The sequence below is a fragment of the Lithobates pipiens genome, unplaced genomic scaffold (assembly GCF_037356315.1).
Source record: "Lithobates pipiens isolate NorthernLeopardFrog02 unplaced genomic scaffold, aLitPip1_a1.2 Scaffold_1, whole genome shotgun sequence".
Lineage (NCBI taxonomy): Eukaryota > Metazoa > Chordata > Amphibia > Anura > Ranidae > Lithobates > Lithobates pipiens.
Genome location: NW_027507685.1, coordinates 152,303,206 through 152,321,600, shown reverse-complemented (window position 1 = coordinate 152,321,600; position 18,395 = coordinate 152,303,206).

Here is an 18,395-nt window from a genome sequence, read left to right as displayed (position 1 = left end):
TGAATATTCCTGGTTTACATCAAAGCATATTCATGTGTTAGAATGGCCCAGTCAAAGTTCAGACCTAAAACCAATTGAGAATCTGGGGCAAGACTTGAAAATTGCTGTTCACATATGCTCTCCATCCAATCTGACAGAGCTTGAGCTATTTTGCAAAGAAGAATAGCCAAAAATGTCACACTCTAGCCAGTTCCAGACTGCCCCATGTATATATAGACTGCACCAGGGGGGCTTGGCTGCGCAAAATCATGTACAGGTACGTGATTCACGCCCATGGCTAGGGAACACGTACCCATAGTCCCCACGGCAATCGGATTTGGCTCAGAACTAATCAGGACCAGGACAAGGATTTATGGCCTGAACCTGCTGATTGGTTTTGACCAATGGAAGAACCTCCTGTGCCTGTGTAATGTAAACACAGGTACATGAAGTGGTGCAATCTCCCCTCCTGGAGCCCTTTTTGGTTCCAGCAAGCAAGGAAATCATATCTATCAGTGAGTACACAAGCACTACACTGACACCAGTAAATGTAGGCACATGTTTCATCCTCTGATCACTCACTCCCTCTCACGGTGTCACCAAGTGTACTGTACATATTTTTTTTTTCTGATCAGTGTAATGGAGTCACGTATGACACTAAACGGCGTTAGTGATAGTTAGCGTTAGTCTCAGGTTCAGGGTACCCCTCATATATTCCCTAATAAAGGTTTAACCCTTTCACTCCCTGTCAGTGTAATTAGTACAGTATACAGAATTTTTTTATGATCGTTGTATTAGTGTCATAGGTGATGCTAGTTAGCGTCTGTGTCAATCCCAAACAGCGTCAGATTTTAACCCTTTGATTGCCAGTAACCCCAACACACACACACTATATACCTCCATTACTAGAATAGTGTCTGAATGGATCAATATTTTTGATCTGATCAGACCTTTACTAGCATCACCAACAGTATAGTGTTCCCAAAAATGTGGTGTTGGCAGGATCAGCCCAGACACCTGCCAGCACTTGCGTTTATCCCTTCCGCCCAGCCCACCCAAACAAGTGCAGGATCAATAGATCACTGTCGCTTCATATACGCGGCACACAAAACCGCAGCGCTAGCAGAGTCAGGTCTGATCTCTGCTAGCACTAGCAGTTAAAATTTTGTAGCGGTTCAAACAGTCCTCAGCCAGTTGCTTTTTTTACCTGTGAGTTACACGAGGTACCTGTAAATTTATTGGCCAAAATGTCAAACTAAAGGTACATTAGTGAAGAGGCCTACATGATACTGAGCATGACAGATGAGAGCGCATGGGAGCCTTCACTGTCAGAATCAGGCTCAGTATTTGAACCTGCAGAGAGCAGCAACACCCTAACAGATAGCTTTGTTGACAGAATAGTGGTCCCTGCTAAGGTCAAGCATACCCGACCTGGTTCTGTTGCTGAGGAGCTTCAACCTCATGATTTCCCCTATGTAGCAGAGTGTCGGTACTAGCGCCGCTCAACCTTCTGATGAACTGGCAAGCACCAGCAGCTTAGTATATCCTTGCCATAGACAAACCAGCACTGCAGTAACACTTTGGTAAGTCCTATAAGTGCGGTTCAAGCTGGTGCGGTGGCTAGCACAAGTAGTAGCCCACAGCCACCAAGAATTTGAACACAGGCCAGTAGAGCCCATAGTGCCCTTCCTGATGGGCAGCCCAAAGCTTCTGCAGTGCCGGTACTTCCCCCATTCATTGGCCAACCCTAAATTCAGGTGCAAACACCAGATTTTATGCCCCTTGATTTTGTTTTAACTGTTCACTGAAGATCTGTACGGATCTATTGTGGACCAAAGCAATTTATATGCTGGTCAATTTATCGGCCAAAACCCAAATTTGACACTTCCCAGACAATTTACCTGGAAACCTATAACGGTTCCTGAATTTAAGACCTTTCTGGGCCTATCGCTCAACATGGGCATTACTAAAAAGAATGAGTTGCAGTCATATTAGTCCACTGACCCAATTCATCGTTTGCCAGTGTTCTCTGCTGCCATTCATGCATTTCAATGACAATGAACTCTGTTGTCCTCGGGATGACTGTGAATATGATCGGCTCCACAAAATTTGGCCCCCTTGTAAATCACTTTAACCAAAAATTTGCAGCCTTTTACATCCCCGAACAAGATGTCTGCATTGATGAGTCCCTGATTAAGTTTTCTGGCCACCTTGTTTTCAGTTTCTTCTCCCCAGCAAGCTTGCCAGATATGGGGTCAAAATGTATAAACTTTGTGATAGAGCAACAGGCTATACATGGAGTCTCTTGGTTGACGAGGGAAAAGATAGCAGCTTGGAGCCCACCAACTGCCTAGACTACATAGGGAGCAGCGGCAAGATTGTTTGGGACTTGGTGTCACCCTTATTCGGAAAGGGGTACCATTTAAACATGGACAATTTGTGCCACTTTTTAGACACCTCTTTTAATTAGGATTTGACGCATGTGGCACTGTGTGATTTAATCACCGGGGCTTCCCGCATCGGCTTGTAAATGCTCCAGGAGTCGAGAGTCTGCTTGAGGTGCATGCAATTAATTGCTTTCTGCGAGATTGAAGGACAAACGGAATATTTTTGTTCTGTCTTCCATATACGCAGATACAACAGTCCATATTACTATGGCAACTAGTGTTGTTGAGAAGCCCCTCTGTGTCCATCACTACAGCCGTAAAATGGGAGGGGTGGACTTCAACGACCAGATGATGTACTTAGTTGCCTGTAAGTCCAGACGCTGGTACAAAAAAGTGTCTTCATACTTATTCCAGTCGCCTCTGTTCAACACTTATGTACTATACAAAGCGTCAGGAAGAACTGGATCCTTCCTAAAATTCCAGGAAGAGATCATCACAGCCCTTCTGTAGCCAGAAGGCGCTGTGGCCCAATTTCTCAATCAAGATGCAGTGAGCCGGCTGCATGAGAACCATTTACCGAATGTCCTCCCTGGTAGCCCTACTCAAAGAGCACCCCAAAAAAGATGCAGTGTCTGTTGCAAGGGAGGATACAAGCGTAACACTCCATATTTTAATCCCTCCTCTGCTGGCCAACCTGGTCTCTGCCTCAGGGATTGTTTCCGTCACTACCACACACTAGTGGAGTATTAGCATAAGGTACAGCACGGCACAGTCCTAGGACACACTTTTACACAGGGTCTTGAAAGATGTTAGATGGCCCTCGCATTTTTGAACATTTTATAGTTATAATAAAAGTGTAAAAAAAAAATATATATATATATATATATATTTGTCGTTTTATTGTTCTTATTGTTTTACTTTGTTATGCTTTACTGAAATGTTTTATTGTTACTGTGTTTTATTGTGTTTTCTTTGAAGGTATGTCATTCTACTGTTGTTGTGATTTATTGTTAACCCTTGTTTGCCATTCAGCTGCAGCACTGATTTGTTTATTTTGGCAGAAACCAGGTTTGTTCTCACAATACGTAAATCTGTGACTCTGGCGCTGTAGGAGGTGATTTCACCACCGCAGCTTAAAAAAGAAAAGCATATATGCCGAAGCATGGTGACAGGGACGGATCGCCCCTATGCTTCGGCATATGTTTTTATTTACTTTTATTGCCAGAGATTTCTTCATCCACATCAATCGATGTGAATGGAGGAATCTGTCCCATGGGCTCAACGAAAAAAAAAAAGAACAGTACATGTATGCCCATCATTAGAAGTGGGTGGATGCAGGGCGGTATTCTAATGGTGGGCATACCACCGATCAATGTAAATTGAGTAATCTGTTAGGTTCTCTTTTTTTGTTCAGCACACAGGCTGCATGAAAAAAAGATGATTACAATATGTGCCCGACAAGGACCATCAACGTACTAGTATGTTGCTGGACTTTGGTTATACCGGAATGATGCCTGCAGGTTTAGGCATCATCTTGGTATTAATTTTTTTCAGCCAGCGATCGGCTGTCATGTAAAAGCAATCTTAGTGGCTAATCAGCCACTAGACTGCTTTTACAAGCAGTGGGAGGGAACATTCCCCCCCCCCCCCCCCCCCGCTTCCATGTTTTTCCCGGGCTCTCTTGTCCCATCGGGGAACCCAAGAATACAGCCACTGGTTCTGCCAGCTGACTATAGAGATGATCGGAGACCAGAACGACTCCAATCATCGCTATGGCCTAAGAAATCTTAAGCTACAAGCATTTTATGACTTTGTTTTTGCCAGATATAAACAGCGCCATTGGGAAATCATCTTATCACACCGATCTTGGTGTGGTCAGATGCTTTAAGGGCAGAGAAGAGATCTAGAGTCTAACAGACCCCAATTTTTTTTTTTTTTTTTAAAGTACATGTTACTAACTATTGCTATCATAGGGGATATATACATTCCCTGTGATAACAGTAAAAAAAAAAAAATTAAAGGGACACTGTACTTTGCTTGTGTGCAAAAGCGAACACAAGCATTGGTCTTGTGTTGTATGTAAACATGCCAAATAATGGCATCCGTTTGAGATGATGTTCTATGGTCCGAAGGAATTTACTTTTGAAAGGAGAGTTTTACCAGATGTGAAGATCTTTTTGTGGGCCAAGTGAGAGACTAGTCTAGTCTAGTTTAGTCGCACAAAGCTCTTGCCTATTCTCTGATGCTGTAGCATTGAGAGTATGCTGGTGTTGTCCCAAGCAAAGGGTTGTGAGTTTTAATCCTCAGATAACCACCTTTTCAGACTTCTTTATTGAATATTTATGCAGTAGTTGAGATTGTGCCCAGTAATTCAAGAGAATGACTCGTATCCCGTAGTAAACCAAGTAGGAGACTAGTCTGGGGATAACAACTCAGTACAATTTTTGAACATGAAGCCACTCCTATGATAATACAACTATTGAATTAGGTACTCATACTGCTTTTGCTGGTGGTGGTGTATGTGTGACAGTGGTTACATAAATGCAATGCTTGTGAGTTTGAATCCTGAGGTGGTCACCTGCTTGGTTTTATTTATTAAAGTTGCTGAAACTCATAGCAACCAATTGACTTTCAGAGGACTTATTAATTGCTATATATTATTGCACTTTGTAGGCAGCTGTTGAGATAATGCCATGTGGTTCAAGGAAATGGACTCTTGAAAGTACAGTTTTACCAAATGGGAATTTCCTTTAGGCCAAGTGGCAGACTAGTCTAGGATCTGATAGTAGCAATTTAGTAAAATGTTCAAATATTAAAGCGGTAGTAAACCCGCATTTTTTTTTTTTTTTTTTTAAAAACCTGCAAAGCAAAAGGCATAATGAGCTAGTATGCACCGCATACTAGCTCATTATGAAATACCTACCTTAGAACGAGGCCCCGACATCTCGCCCGATCCACGCCGAGGAAGCCGACATGCTCCCTCGGCGTCTCTTCCGGGTATCGCGGCTCCGGCGCTGTGAGTGGCCGGAGCCGCGATATCGTCACTCCCGCGCATGCGCGCGGGAGATTTAAATCCGGCCGGACGAGCGCTGCCGGATTTTCGCGGAGAGAACCCCCTTGTGCGCATGCGCCGCTGCAGTCAGCGGCGCATACCGAGGGGAATATCTCCTAAACCGTACAGGTTTAGGAGATATTTTTTTTACCTACAGGTAAGCCCTATTATAGGCTTTCCTGTAGGTAAAAGTTAAAAAAGTGGGTTTACTTCCACTTTAAGCCCCTAGTCATGTGTTGTTTCAAGATATTAAAGCTCTAGTTTTAAGCCATGCCACCATCTGAGACAATAGCCCTGCATGTATGCTGCTGATTTCACAAACGATAAGATTGCAAGTTCAAATCCTCAAGCAACCATCTTTTCATTTATTAAAGTTATATAAACTGGGCATGTGAGCAGCGGTGTTTTACTGAGCTCCCGCTGGTGATCCTGTACCGATCCTTTCCCCACCGATACCACCTCCGGAATCAGGTTGCATTTGCTGCACACTGCCGCCCAGACCATCAGGGACCTCACCGCAGCTCTCATGGCGGGCGTGATGACCCGCAAAAACCGTGGAGAAGCCGCTGCATCGGCCGCTGTACACAGCCAAGGTGGCATCTCAGCCACAGAGCACACCACGAGGCCAGGACAAGAAAGCTGTTCAGGGGGGTAAGTCATCTAAGCCCCCCCCCCCGGCCAAAGATCAGCCCCGGGACATGCTATACTATGCCCAAAAGTTTGCAGGCACGCAGGACATGTCCCCAGAGGCCTCACTGCGCACAGCCACCATTACAGAACAGGCCTCCCCTAATCATGCTGATGGAGAGGAGGATAGTGCACCTATGGACTCTATTCCTGATCCTATGCCTGGTCTGCTTAGTGAACAGACAGAAGATGCACCCCAGCCCACACTAAGTGAGATTTTGCATGCAGTACAGAGATGCACAGCCTCTGTGGATGATCTTAAGGAGAAATTTGGGGGGCTGAAAGAGACAGTGTCCTTGCTACGCCATGATATTCAAAAGATCAGGGAGAGAACCACGGCGGTAGAGGGGAGGGTGAGTGATATGGAAGACCAACTGCCTCACCTGAACCGTGATGTGCGGATGGCAACCCAGCAAGCACACCTGGCATTTGACAGAACAGACAACATTGAGAATTGCCTAAGATGTAACAATGTCCGGATTGTGGGGCTGCCGGAGAAGGTGGAAGGTAGGGACCCCACTACGTTTATGGAAGATTGGCTGCAGGAAATTTTTCGCAAGGAGGCATTCTCCCCCCTGTATGCAGTGGAGCGGGTGCACAGAGTCCCAACTTGGCCCCTTCCACCGGGTGGCCCCCCAAGAGCAATGTTAGCCAGACTCCTGAACTACAGGGACCAGGAAATTGTTACGGTTGGCCAGAGAGAAGGGCGCCGTGCAATACCAGGGCAGCAGAATATCCTTCTATCCAGACTTCTCTGCTGAAGTGCAATGTAGAAGATCTAAGTTTGCTGATGTTAAAAAGTGCCTGCAGAGGCTGCAACTGAAATATGCTATGCTGTTCCTGGTGAAGCTTCGCGTCACTGCTATGGATCAGAACCATTTCTTTGAAAACGCACAAGACGCCGCAAGATGGCTTGACCACAATGAGAACGTCATCCGCCACAGAGAAGAGGATTGAGTCCATGTTGTCTATTTTGAGAGGGCACCTGAAGAACCGGCGCTCATCCACCTGTTTCTACACAGTTACCAAGGGGCCATTACTTGAAGACCATTATCAGCGAACTTATCTCCGTCCACTGTTTGTTTCCGACAGTGAAAAGTCCCACTTTTGGCTGGAATGCGGTTTTGCATCCGCCCTATACAACTACAGTTGAGGTTGAGATGTGATCGAGAATATGAGAGTTCTTCCGACAAGTCGGAGGCCCGCATGGGCCACCCCTCTCTGGTCGGGGTAATTATTCATCCTGCCCAGTTGGCAGGAGCAAGCTTACAAGTTGAACAGTTCATCTATGGTTGCTGCTTAGTCGGCTTGGCTCAGCAGCTGAGTTACAAGGCTTTTCGCCGCTTTGCATCGCATATCCAGTGCACAGGATATATAATTTCTGATACCATGGGCTTGATGCTCTTTCTACCAGTCCCTTTTTTTTTCCAGACGTGCAGGCCCTGCTCACGCGGGAGTGACACTTGGAGGCTCAGGAACCCCCAGTAAGTACAGTAGATTACACCCGCACGGACTATGTCCACTACGCCCATAGTGACTTGAAATGTTCGGGGGGGTAAATGATCCTTTGAAAAGGACCATAATTTCCACAGGATTACGTAAATTTCACCCGGCCATTATAGGCCTTCAGGAGACACATCTGCAGGGGGACACTGTGAAGTTCCTACAATATGCATGGGTTGGGAAGGCCTATCATTCCACTCAGACTTCGTTCTCCCGAGGAGTAAGTGTTCTGATACATAGGCCATTGGCCTGCCAGGAACTGGACTCCCTTATAGGTGTATCTGGCAGATTTGTATTCCTGTACTGTAAAATCTATGCATTTACTCAGATTCTTGCTTTTGTGTATATACCCCCCCCCCCGTTCTCCCGGGAGGTGCTTCAGTTGTTGTTATCATACTTGGCCAATAAACAGGAGGTCCCGGTTTTAATCTTGGGGGACTTTAACTGCTACCTGGACCCCAAACTGGACAGACATCCCCTGGGGGCAGCCGGGGCACTGCCCTTAGTAGATTAATGATGGAAGTGGGGTGGGCTGACATATGGCGGATTCGCAACCCAGACTGTAGGCAGTTCTCATGTTTTTCCAAAATACACAGATCCCTGTCCCATATAGACCTATGTGTGGGCACCCCCAATATGGTTGGGTGCACCTCGGGGTGGAATACTTCCCTCGGGGTGTGTCGGACCACTCCCCCCCTGGCCTTATGGCTAATTACTCAACCCCCCAGTGCGCTGCCCAGGGCACCGTGGAAGCTGAATGCCTTCTGGCTGAAGCTGTTCCCCTCACCGAATAGGATATCGTCCCAGATTCAGAGTTTCTTTCAGACACACCGACGCCACCCCAACGACCTTTTGACGTGGGAAACCTTTAAGGCATACATGCGGGGGGTATTTCTCCATGAAATACACTTGGTAAAGCAGAACTCCTCGGCATTGCTGGAGCAAGTGGGAGACTTGGTGAAACGATTGGAAATAGCATATGTAACGGGACCTACTGACTCGGCAAGGGAGGCATTGATGGCGGCTCAGGATTCCCTGGACCGCTTGAGATCCTCCACTGCGGAGCATAAAAGATTTTTTACAAAACTGGCATTCTATGAGGAGGGGGAGAAGACGGGGCGCCTACTTGCCAAGATCGAAAAAGCACAGCAGTTGTCTCCGGCCATTGGGGCCATGCGAGCCAAAAATGGCAAGGTGGTCAATTCACAGGATATCATTATATCCGAGCTGGCTGACTTCTACAAGGACCTGTATAGGTCGAAGGGAAACCTACTCGGATGAGGATCTAAACTCATATTTGGCCACTATAAATTTACCCAGGCTCTCGGAAGAGGCCATAAGACAACTTGAAGCCCCGATAACACTAGAGGAACTGATGGTGGCTGCCAGCTCCTTCCCCACCTGCAAGGCGCCAGGGGCGGACGGTATTCCCATGGAGGTATACTCACAATATGGGGAGGATATTTTGCCTGAATTATTAAAGGTGTTTAATGCATGTATGGAGGAAGGTGCTCTCCCTGAATCTAAGACAAAGGCCAATATTGTTTTACTGCTTAAACCAGGGAAGGATCCAGTAGACCCGGGGTCATACAGACCCATATCACTGTTACAAAGCGATGTAAAGATCCTGGCCAAGGTCATGGCACTCCAGGTCAACGGGATAGTGTCCACTATTATTCACCAAGATCAGGCTGGCTTTATGCCGCAAAAATCCACAGCAACGAGCCTTAGACTACTGTTTTTAAACATGCAGCTGCAGGCGGACAATGGGGAGAGTAGGTCACTTCTGTCCCTTGATGCTAATAAGGCGTTTGACAGTATAGGCTGGAGGTATCTCTGGGCGGTGCTAAGCAAATTTGGTTTCGGGCAGCGGTTCGTGGCCTGGGTTAAACTATTGTACGCCTCCCCGAAGGCCAGCATTAGGATGGCAGATAAGACGTCTGACGATTTTGTTCTGGGCAGGGGGACGAGGCAGGGGTGCCCGCTGTCTTCCTTGCTTTTCGCGATTGCGATAGAACCACTCGCCACACTCATAAGAGACAGTGTAGGAATACAGGGATTTCAGTATGGGGTCGTCCACGAGAAGATCATGTTATATGCGGATGACATGTTGCTTTTCTTGGCCGACCCCAGCCAGTCCTTGCCAAAGGTCATGACTATAATAGAACAATTTGGTGGGTTCTCAGGCTTGACCATTAACTGGTCTAAGTCGGCTATGTTAATGTTGACTGAAGGAGATGTAACAGTCCTTGAGTCCTGTCCCGTGCCAGTAGGGATGAGCCGAACACCCCCCGGTTCGGTTCGCACCAGAACTTTCGAACGGACCGAAAATTTGTACGAACTTTAGAACCCCATTGAAGTCTATGGGACTCGAACGTTCAAAATTAAAAGTGCTAATTTTAATGGCTTATATGCAAGATACTGTCCTAAAAAGGGTTTGGGGACCTGGCTCCTGCCCCAGGGGACATGGGTCAATGCCTAAAATGTTTTTAAAAATGGCCGTTTTGGCGGGAGCACTGATTTTAATGACGATTAAAGTGAAAAAAAAAGTGAAATATTCCTTTAAATATCGTGCCTGGGGGGGGGGGTGTCTATAGTATGCCTGTGAAGTGCCACGTGGTTCCCGTGTTTAGAACAGTCCCTGCACAAAATTACATTTAACGGAAATAACGTCATTTAAAACTGCTTGCGGTTTTAATGTTATATTTGGTTCCGGCAATATGGATGAAAATCATTGAGAAAAATTGCATGAGTAGCCCCCCCGCCCATTACCAGCCCCTTTGGGTCTTGTACGGATATTAAGGGGAACCCCGTACCCAGGCCCTATATACTCAGAACAGCAGTATACAGGCGGTGCAAACAAGACAGGGACTGTGTAGGTTTGTTGTGTTAAGTAGAATCTGTTTGTAATTTTCAACTGGTACATTTTTAAAGTGTAGCTCCAGTCAAAAAATCTATTTTTAAGCTTTTTGGAAAACAGGGAAGGGTTATCACCCCTGTATAATTTGTTTTGCCGTCCGTCTTTTTTCATCTCACTTCCTGTTGTCTCCTTCCGTTTGCAAGTAGGAGACGTTTGTAAGTTGGATGTTTGAAAGTAGGGGCCTGCCCTATATGCTCTGCAGAAATGGCGGAACAAGGTGTTGGTGTTGCCACAACATTGTAAGCTCTCAAAGTGACTCTTGGTGGGCGCTGTAGCGCCCTGCTGTGAACGATTATATCAAGAATTGTAATTACATGCCATTGTTGAACAGTGGTAGAAAAATTGGGCCTTTGGGGGTTGTGGTGCTGCTGCCACAACACTATAAGTCCTCACAGTTACTCTCGGTGGGCACAGGAACGGGCCCTGCTGTGAAATATTATATCAAGAATTGTAATTACATGCCCCTGTTAAACAAGGGCTGAAAAATTGGGCCTTAGGCACTGGTGCTGGTGCCACGACACTGCAACCTCTCCCATATACTCTAGTTGTGGTGCAGGAATGAGCCCTGCTGCAAAGCATTGCATCAAAAATTTTAATTAAACGCCCTTGTTAAACGGGCTGAACCCAGAACCAAAAATGTTCTTCCAACATATCAGCGGAGGAGTAAGAGGATAGACAATCAACATAACAGGACAGTCACTCAGCATCAGTATAGGCAGTCTTGAAGGGATGTGATATTTAAAAAAAATTATTTGGTTACATCAGCTTCAGGTGCTTGGTAGCTGTGGGTGATCCAAGACTGATTCATCTTGATGAAGGTCAGTCGATCAACTGAGTCGGTGGACAGGCGCACCCTGTGATCGGTAACAAAGCCACCAGCAGCACTGAAGGTGCGTTGCGAAAGAATGCTGGATGCAGGACAGGCCAGTAGCCCAATTGCATACTGTGCAAGCTCTGGCCAGTGATCCATCCTCAAGACCCAGTAAGCCAGAGGATTTTTTGTGGGGAAGGTGTCCAAGTCTGACCTTGCCCCTAGGTATTCCTGCACCATGTAAATCAGACGCTGGTGATGGTTGCTGGAACCGATCATACCTTGGGGCTGCGGACTAAAAAATTGTCTGAACGCATCGGTCAGACGGCCACCTTTCTCCACCGCTCCTTCTGACCGATGCCTCAGCAACACGTTGTCCAGGACCAGGAGTTTGTAACCTCCCTGTCTCTGGGAACGCGTTGCACAGACCTTTCGGCAAGGCCTCCCGGAGATGTCTCATCCTCTGCTCCCTCTGCAACGGCAAGATAAGGTCGGCAACCTTACCCTTGTACCGTGGATCAAGGAGAGCGGCCAGCCAGTAATGATCCCTCTCCTTGATCCAAAAAATACAAGGATCCTTCCGCAGGCTTTGCAGGATCAGGGAGACCATGCAGCGTAGGTGAGCTGAGGCATTCGGTCCGGAGTCCTCTGGGTCACTAAGGACAACATGATCCGCAGCTACCTCCTCCCAGCCACGTACAAGTCCACGGGTTTCTTGGGACTGTAAATAATCCCTACAAGACTGCTGCTGTTGATGCTGAGTGCCAGCCCCCACCTCCATGCTGACACAATCGTCGTCCTCCTCATCCTCTTCCTGTGTGATGGGTGGTACAGTAGGAACACTGTCTGGATAAAGGGGGCCTTGAGAGGCAGGGAAGTCCTCCTCTTCCTGCCTCTGTTCTGCCTCAAGTGCCCTGTCCATTATTCCACGCAGCGTATGCTCCAAGAGGTGGACAAGAGGTACAGTGTCACTGATGCATGCACTGTCACTATCCTTGTGGCCTCCTCAAACGGTGACAGGACAGTGCATGCATCCCTGATCATGCCCCACTGGCGTGGTGAGAAAAAAAACCGAGCTCCCCTGACCCTGTCCTGGTGCCGTAGTCACACAGGTACTCATTGATGGCTCTCTGCTGCGTGTGCAGCCGCTGCAGCATGGCCAACGTTGAGTTCCACCTGGTGGGCATGTCACATATAAGGCGGCTCTTGGGCAGGTTCAACTCCTTTTGGAGCTCAGCCAGCCGAGCACAGGCATTAAATGATCGGCGGAAATGCACAGACTTTCCTGGCCTGCTTCAGGACATCCTGTAAGCCCGGGTACCTGCCCAAGAACCGCTGCACCACCAGGTTAAGGACGTGAGCCACACAGGGCACATGGGTCAGTTGTCCCTGTCGGAGGGCGGAGAGGAGGTTGGTGCCATTGTCGCAAACCACCATTCCTGGCTTAAGCTGGCGTGGCGTCAACCACCTCTCGGCCTGCCCCTGCAGAGCTGACAAAACATCTGCCCCAGTGTGGCTCCTGTCCCCCAAACAAACCAGCGCAAGCACGGCATGGCATTGTTTTGCCTGCGTACTTGCGTAGCCCCTGGAACGCCTACGGAGCACCGCTGGTTCTGAGGACAGAGCACTGGAAGAGGCCATGGAGGAAGAAGAAAAGGAGGGGGTGGAGGAGAGAGGTGTGTCACAACCAATAGTAGCATTTTGGAGGCATGGTGGTGGAACAACCTCCAACACTACTGCACCTTGTCCTGCATCCTTCCCAGCTGCCAGAAGAGTGACCCAATGGGCCGTGAAAGACAGGTAACGTCCCTGTCCATGCCTGCTGGACCATGAGTCAGCGGTAATATGCACCTTACCGCTGACCGCCCTGTCCAGCGAGGCAAGGACATTGCCTTCCACATGCCTGTAGAGAGCCGGAATCGCCTTCCATGAGAAAAAGTGGCATTTGGGGACCTGCTACTGAGGAACCGCACATTGTACAAACTCACGGAAGGGGGCCGAGTCTACCAACTGAAAAGGCAGCAGTTGAAGTGCTAGCAATTTAGCCAAGCTAGCATTCAACCGCTGGGCATGTGGATGGCTGGGAGTGAACTTCTTTCGGCGGTCCAGCAGCTGGGGCAGGGGCATTTACCTGTTATAATCGGACGTGAGTGTACTGCTAGCAGAGTACCCGGAAGCACTTGGCTGTGACACACCTAATTCTACACCTTCATCCCTCTCAGAGCAGGTTTCAGAGAGGACTGAAGGTCTAGTGGGGTTGGAGATGCCTGCTGATGAGGAGCAAGGAGAGGTCCACTTTGTTCTTTGGTGTGGGTCTTTGAGGTACGCTTGCCAACGAGCTGCATGTCAGGTCAACATATGTCTGGTCAAGCATGTGGTGCCCAAGCGGCTGATGTTTTGGCCACGCGAGATACGCTTGAGACATATGTTGCAAATGGCAGCGGTGCGATCTGATGCACTCGTCTCAAAAAAGGCCCACACCAAAGAACTTTTAGAATAACGCGCAGAGGAAGCGCCCTGCACAGGCGGAGCTCTGCGGTGTGATTCAGTCGGTGTGCTGGCCCCCGGAGGGCATCCTGCCTCGTTGGACATGTGCCTCCTCCTCCTCTCTCCTACCAGGCACCCATGTGGAGTCAGTGCCCTCATCATCCCCTCCCTCTTCATCGCTGGAGCAAATCTGGCATTATGCTGCAGCTTGTGGAACATGACTGCCAGATTGCTGTCCTTGAGCATCCCCTCTCTCTGCGCTCACGCTACTGCCTTCCTCTAGCTGAGTATCATCATCAGAGCCTACAAAACACTGGGCATCCTCCTGGAGCATGTACCCAACACTGTGCTCAAAGAGTTCAGGAGAATCCTCAGGAGGACGTGGTGGGTCTAGGGAAGGAGTCACTGATGATGACATTGAGAGGAGGGAAGACGATGCGTTGGCAGCTGCTTTGCTAGTACCCTGAGCCTGGGTGTTAGAGGATGAGGAGGATGAAGAGGGCTTGGTCATCCACTCTACCAAGTCTTCGGCATGTTGCGGGTCAACATGTCCACCTGCCGAAAAGGACAAGCGTGTCCCATTGCCACGTGCTGATGATGACGATGCACCATGTCCACGAGCAGCACTGTTGTCTCTAGACACAGAGCCTGCTTGCCATCTTTTATCGGCTCGCGCCTGTCTGCCTCTCCTTGCTCGCCTTCCAGACATGGTAATGGCCTGAAGGGAGATGGGAAAACCAGCAATTGGGTAGTGTATATTGTGATGGAGGCACACACAACACCCACTCCTGCAGATGGCTCAATTAGAGAAGAGCTATGTAGGTGGATATAACGGTGTATTCTGCGGTCAGGGCACGCAGACAGCACGCACAATATCCTACAGCTGACTGCAAGCTCTATTTAAAAAGAGCAATATAGCTAGCTATATAGGTGGATATAGCAGTGTATTCTGCGGTCAGGGCACGCAGACAGCACGCACAATCTCCTTCAGCTGACTGCAAGCTCTATTTAAAAAGAGCAATGTAGCTAGCTATATAGGTGGATATAGCGGTGTATTCTGCGGTCAGGGCACGCAGACAGCACGCACATTCTCCTACAGCTTACTGCAAGCTCTATTTAAAAAGAGCAAGATAGCTAGCTATATAGGTGGACATAACGGTGTATACTGCACTACAGAAGAGCAAGAACGCAAAATCGGCCGATAACGAACGGTGTATACTGTGTTGACGGTACACAGAACACCCACTAACGCCTACAGATGCCAACACACTACACAAGGCCGCCGTGCTCTCATGGCTCTCCTCGCTGCCGGCGCTGTGATTGGCCAAGCATGCGGGGTCACAGCGCATGCTTGGCCAATCATGAGCCAGCAATGCACTGCGATGGCGCAGTGCATTGTGGGCCGTGAGCGCCACACGAATTTGGCGCGAACGGCCCATAACGTTCAGTATTCGCCAAATGGGCAAACAGCCGATGTTCATACGAACTCGACTCAAACACGAAGCTCATCCCTACGTGCCAGTAGTGACCAGTTTTAAGTATCTGGGGGTACAAATTACGGCCAAAGTAGGGGATTACTGCTCAGTAAACATATGCCCGCTGCTGTCGAGATTCCGGGATAGGATAAATACATGGAATACCCTTAGGATGTCACTGGCCGGGAAAGCCAATCTTATAAAAATTATTTTAATGCCCCAACTGCTATACTTTCTCCATAACTCACCGGTTGTGATACATTTGAAAATCTTTAGAGTGGTGAATACGCTCTTTCGGAAGCTGCTGTAGAACACAAAGCCCCCTAGGATCAAGTTGGAACAATTGCAGCGCTCCAAGGACAGCGGAGGGTTGGCGGTACCCAACCCTTGGCTGTATTATATTGCGGCCCAGTTGCAGCACCTGGTAGGCTCCATGTCGCATGAACCCGGTGGGCTCATCGGCCAAGCTGCTGCTTCATGCGTCTGGGGCAGAGACCATCCCTATGGGACTGGAGGCCCAGATGTTCAAGAGCTCCAAAAAACAGACCCCTACGTTGTCCATGATATAAAAAGTTTGGAATAAGAGTAGACAGCTTCAAGGGGTGCAGGGATTTACAGAATTTAGCCCTATATGGGGTAACCACACCTAGGTAGAGCTCGCTAAAATACAACCTGACCCCAGATGGAGCGCCCACAGTGTGAAAATGCTGTCCCATATATTTAAAGATGGAAAGCTTCTGTCCTTTGCAGACATGCAAAATAAATTTAACCTTACGGAGGCCATGATCTTCCCCTATCTGCAGTTGCGGCATGCGGTGGCCGCGCAGGGGGACTCGGGAGAATGGGTAATGTCGCCCACCCCGGTGTACCATGCGTTGCACTCTGCGGAAGGCACGAAGGGAATAATATCACAATGCTGCCAAATGCTGCTGGCGCGGCACCTGCGTGATCACCCGCGCAAAGCATTGCCGCTTTGGGAAAGGGACGTAGGTCAACTCACGGGAGAGCAATGGGAGGAGGCCATACAAGACATCACCTCCTGTTCCTTGAATGTGGCACAAAAAGTATCCCAGCTCTCTATTATACTCAGAGCACATTACACACCTGTCAAGCTTTGCAGGATGGGCGGGCTAGATGACCCCCTATGCGGTAGGTGCAGGCAACATGAGGGGGATCTCGTCCACCTCTTGTGGCGCTGCCCGAAGCTCCACAGGTATTGGAAGGAGGTAGTGGACACGATCAATATGGTGTTTCAAACACAGATACCTTTGGACCCCATATGTTGTATTATAGGGGTCCTGGAGGATGTGGTTTCCTTGGAACCGATCAGGGTGGCAGTTTTCAGGGCGCTATTCCAGGCTAGAAAACTTATTTTGTTGGGCTGGAAATCAGCAGAGCCCCCTGCAGTGGCGACCTGGATAACACATATGGGCAGAACCCTCATAATGGAAAAATACATTTATCAACACAGGGGGTGCCCGGGAAGGTTTGAACGCCTGTGGTCAAAATGGCTGGATACACTTGGGCTGAGCACAAATGAGCTTATGATGTCAAGACTATTACAAGGTTTATATATATAAAAAAAAATAAAAAACGAAACGGAATGTTTAAGCCAGATAGGATAAATATACTGGGGAACTCTGAGCGAATCGGGAACAGAAGGAGGGAATCAAGTGCTGATGTAATGCCTGTATGTATATTGACAAATGAAAACCGTGTAATTGTAACTGTGCACTGGAAATTGCTGTATACCTGTGAATCCAATAAAAACCTTTTTGATTCAAAAAAAGTTATACAAACTGAAGAAGCCCATAATAACCAATCAACTTTCAGACTAGGTATAACGTCGTCATGGTTGCTTTGGGTTATTGTACTTTGCAAGCAGCAATTAAGATAATGCTCAAGGTAACATATTCTTGAAAATACAGTTTTGGGAATATCCTTTGGGAGGTCAACTTGGAGACTAGTTTGTGTTAGGTTATGGCAATTTAGTACAATGTTTGAACATTAAGCCGCTAATCATCTGGTATGTCATGATATTACTCTGGTTTGGGGTAACACCCACTATCTAAGACTTTAGCCTTTGAGGATGTTGCTGATCTTGTGAACTAAATAATCATGAGTTTGAATCCTTTGGTGGTCACATTCCTAGTTTTTTTTTTGTTAACGTACAAATTGCTGAAACCAATAGCAACCAATCCTCTCCAAATCAGTTGCTATGGGTTACTACACTTTGCAGCTTGAAGCTTGGTTGAATTTAGGCTGTATAGGCACTACGGTTAGGCTTGAACATCCAGGGCTGTGGCGCAGCATGCAGAGCAGTGAATGTGGAATCTGAAGGCCACAAATCGGTGCTGGGTTATGCCCCTGTACACACGATCAGAGTTTTCTTTTGGAAAAATCTTGGATGGTTTTTCCAATGGAATTCCGCTCAAGCTTGGCTTGCATACACGGTCACACAAAAGTTCTCTGAACTTTTGACCGTCAAGAACGCGGTGACGTACACTACGACAAGGCGAGAAAATTACGTTCAATGCTTCCGAGCATGCATTGAATTGTTTCTGAGCAAGCGTAGGAATTTTGCGCGTCGGAATTTATGATCGGAACTTTTTCCCTCTGGAAAATAGAGAACCTGCCCTCAATCTTCCGCCAGCAAAAGTCCAATGGAGCATACACACGGTTGGAAATTTCCGACCAAAAGCTCTCATCGGACTTTTGCTGGCAGGATTTCCAATCGTGTGTATGGGGCTTTAGAGAGTCACTAAGCAGTAAAGCAAAAAATAAGGGTTAAAGCTTCTAAAATTAGATGCCAGTGGTGGCTACCATTTTTGTTTTTCACCCTGGCAGGTTATCTTCATAGGTACAGGCTCAGTTATAAAGCACCCACATGGACATTGGATGCACATCCTGAAGCTGAGTTTATTTTGCCCAACAATCAAACTGAATTGCTATTGCTCCCCTGGCAGAAAGCTATTGGCATGAGTGCCTAGCCCAGGCCAATAAATGCATGTGACTTTCAGATTAACACAGCACTCTGCAATGCCTGATGAGCATATAGGCTTTTCAATCTGACAGTTTGTGCTTTGCAAACGCT